This window comes from Castor canadensis, chromosome 6, assembly GCF_047511655.1.
Source record: "Castor canadensis chromosome 6, mCasCan1.hap1v2, whole genome shotgun sequence".
In the NCBI taxonomy this organism is placed as follows: domain Eukaryota; kingdom Metazoa; phylum Chordata; class Mammalia; order Rodentia; family Castoridae; genus Castor; species Castor canadensis.
The window spans coordinates 46,485,725-46,489,864 of NC_133391.1; positions in this window are offsets into that span (position 1 = coordinate 46,485,725).

A 4,140-nucleotide genomic window follows, 5' to 3' on the forward strand; every position below is an offset into this window, starting at 1 on the left:
AGCAGATGAGTCATTGACTGCACTCAGGCTCCGTGCTTGACTACTCTGTGGGAGGTGGGAATCCATGAATGTATTTAGGAGAAAGATTATTGCCAACAAGTGGACGGTAGTAATGCCACCCACCTCGCCTATGCAGACATAGATCATAGCACCTTTGTTTGTGCTGAGGATCAAACTCAGGGTCTTAGTCCTTCACAAATGCTCTACCACTGAGTTACCTTCCCATCCTTCTGGTCCCATTTTGTGATGAGTCTGGATTTAGTGTCAGATTCTTCTCAGAAGTTTCAAGCAGTTCACTGGAGATGGCACTCAAGAAGGCACAAAGTAGATCTCATGGTAGGAGTGGTATCCTCAGTTGGAAACTAATATTTGTGACTATTTTTAATATATTACCATCTACGAGTCTTAGAATAGTCCAATAAGGTAAGATTAATATCCCCATAATACAAGTGGGGAAATTGAGGCTTTGAAAGGTAGAGTAACTTGTCACATAACAATGAAGTAGGTTATATGACCCAGGAACATCTAGCACCAAGTCCATCGTTTTCCTATGGCATCCTGGAACCTGGGTTCTGGGATCTTTGCAGCCAACTCGGGCCCTCCTCCCTCCCTGCCCTACAAAGTGTTGCTGGAAATCTGATAGTACAAAAATGTTACTTAAGGTAAACCCAATTAAAATGGGCTTCTCAAAACAATTTCTATGTGGAAAAGAAGTTGGATTGGGACCTTATCTTGAAAATGAAGATGAACCTTTCCAAAAAATTGGTATTCCAGAAATGAAGTCTGTATAACAAATTACCCCCAAGTTTTAATGGCATTAAAAAAACCAAGTAGGGCTTGGGATGTAGCTCAGTGGATGTAGCTCAATGACTGCAAAGCCCTAAGTTTGATCCCCAGCACCACAAAACAGTAACAAAACCCCAAGTATGCTAACAGATTCTGTGGGTCAGAATCTGAGCACAGCACATGATTCAAGTGGTTCCCAACCACCACTTCCATTGAAGTCAACAATCATTTTACCTTCTTAACTTTGTAACTACACAAACTCAGGTCATGACTTTTTTTTTTTTCAGATGCTGAGGATTGAACTCAGGGCCTCATGCAAAGCACTCTACGCTTGAGTCACACCCTGCAGCCCTTTTGTTTCATTTTTGACATACAGTCCCACTAATTTTGCCACAACTGTCCTCAAACTCATGATCCTCCTACCGCCACCTCCCAGGTAGGCAGGATTATAACATGTACCACCCTGCTTAGCTCAGGTCATGAATATTTCAATATGGAGTTTCTCCTCACCTCCGGCCCACTTCAATCGTTTCTTCCGTCCCGGGCCGCAATGCCTAATCACTGTACTCTACTCTTCTGAGTTGTTTCCTTCCCCAAATTTTGTTCTGCCTCTGGCCTCCAGCTATGCTTTGTCAACAGAACTCATTCAACGTTTATGTTGTTGGCATCTGTCTCGAGGCCCAAAATTGGCCTTGCTTTACTTCAGCTGGTTTCCTCAGAGCCTGCACCCTGCCATAGACTCAATCCGTTATGCTGAGCCCCTCCCCTGTAGAAAGCTGGCCCTGACCCAGTCTGCCACTTGGGCTTGGTATCAGTTTCCCTTTGCTTCTTCTTTCTGTGTTCTGCCACGTATCGGGACACTTTGCTTCAATGAGCTAAAGCAGGAAAAAGCACCTCATCCCAGGCCTGCCATACAAGTGACACTAAATAAATCCCCTATTCAGACAGGCTCCTAGTCTCCCAGGTTACACCCTCCCCCCGCCCCACACACCATTTCCTGTTCCTTGATTGGATGGTGCCTGCTAGTAAATAAATAAATGCCTATATAAATGCAAGGGATGAAACAAGCTCAATTTAGAGAGGTAGGTACTCAATAAAGCTTTGTACAAAATGCTAAACATTACCAAAGAAGAGAGCAACTAGCTGGGCCCAGGGCAGCCTTTGCAGAGAAGGGACATTGAAGCTGGGCATTAAAGAATAAGGAGGAGAGCTGCAGGAAGCTTAAGGAGGGTAAGAATATTGTAGGCATTGGAACATGACGAACAATGAAAAACAACGTGATGTGGTTAGGGAATGGGTACGAGATCTATTCACTTGAATAATGCACCACAGTGAGAGAAGAGTTCAGACTGGAATATGCCACATGCTGCATTAAGGAATATGGTATACCTGCTTCAGTTGCCTGTCCAGCCCAGTTCTCTAAGAACATTCTTCTCTACAGTCTCACCAAAGCTGTGACTCTCAGACTGTCAGGTATTGTCCACATGATGTCACCTTTTCATGGTCAGAATTGATTAGGCATTCCACCCATAAGCTTAGCCAATCAAATTTTCTTTTCCAAGAACTTGTTCTAAGAGCTAGGAAGGTTAGATAGGTATAGATTAGGAATGCCTGTGGGAGGCTATGTGCATTTATGAATGTAGAGAGAGAGGTGGAAAAGGGGAGTTAGTAAGAGAAAGGGGAGGAAATGAAAGGCTCTAGCATTGGTCTGGGCAATAGAGAATGAGAGTCTAAGCTTAGGGTTGGTTCTGAGATGCACTGGGAGGTGGAATTGATCTGATTTAATATTCTGGGTCATAAGAAGCCCAATACAGAAGGAGTGAAGAATAGTTCTCAGTTTCTGGCTTGATGAATTGAGAGAATTGCAAAGCTATTTGTGGTAAAAGGAAAGGTAGAATTACATTTTGAAAAAGATATTAAATTTAGTTTTAGACATGTATTTGAGGAGCCTATGGGCAGTACCCAGTAGGCACTGACATTTCATATTAGAAGGTTGGAGATGAGTTAGAATAAAGATGAATATATGCAGTATCCACCTGACTAGATTAAATTCCAGAAAGTTTAGCAAGGAAAAAAAAAGACAAGACACAGAAACCTAAGGAGAAGTCACATTGGAGGGCCAGAGGAGGGACATCAGTCAGCCAAGGAATCTGAAGAAGAGTGGGCAGAGGACGAGAAGAAGAACAAGGAGAGCATGAATGAGAGATGTAAAGGTAGGAGAGTTAAGCAAGGGGGAATGACCATATAGGTTAAATTGTGCAGTGAAAGCTGAAAGTAGTATTTGATATTTGAGCTATTGTTGTTTTGAAAGAGAGGAGTTTTATCAAAATGGAGCAGTGGTAATAAGGTGAGGTCTCCTTGGATGAGGAGTTACTGGTTGGAAGGAAGTAGGCAAAGCAAAAGACAACTACCCTCCCTGGAAGTTTGGATATGAAGTCTAAGGAGGAAGAAAGTTATAGTAGGATGACTGCAAAACTGACCCAAATTCTTCATCCTTCCCTAAATCTACCCTCTATGTAGCCTGACTTTGAAACTCGCCCATTAAGAAGTAGAGTATACCAATAACCTGCTAGTGGTCAGGTGTGAGGGACACCATCTTTGTCATCCTGCCAGCTGCCTTACCAGCTAACTGCATCCAAATTATAGTATGCGGCCAGTATTTCACTCCCAACTGAAGTCACCTGAGTCTGCCCAGATCAATAGACTTGGCCAAATAACTTTCCAAATTGTGAGTAATCAAAATGCTCACTATTTGAGGTATTTCAGGTACTGGGGTACACACCAATAGCAACTGATTCAAGAGATTGCTGGTAGGTTTTCACTATTTCCCATTGACATGGAGGAGACTCAGATATGTCTGTGCATGTGGGGAGAAGACAAATTAAGACTCAGGAAAGAGGGAATAAGTGATGTGACCAAAAGTTCGTGTGGAAGGTGAGCCTAGAAAAACACAAATGGTCGTCTTTGCTTCAAGGTAAGGCAAGGGATGTGAGCAGGAAGTCCTGGGCTGAAATGGGGCTTTAGACCAACTGTGAATTAGGTGGTAGCATCTCTAGGTGTGTCTCTGGACACGGTCACATTTTAACATTCAACCAAAAATTAACACCCCAAACTCATGCATACCCACATCTGTCAAAGCTAAAAGGGGTATCAGAGACAGATTTCCTTTCATTTTCACTGGCGTGTCAAATGCTGCAGTGACAGCAAAGGAATAATCTTCATTTTGTGTATAATGAGGTCTGAAATTTCCGTCTCCACACATTGATCATGAATCTTATTTCACTAGATAAACTGACAGCAGTCTCAGGTACTTAAACAAAATTTTGAAAAAAAAATCAGCACAACCACCCACAT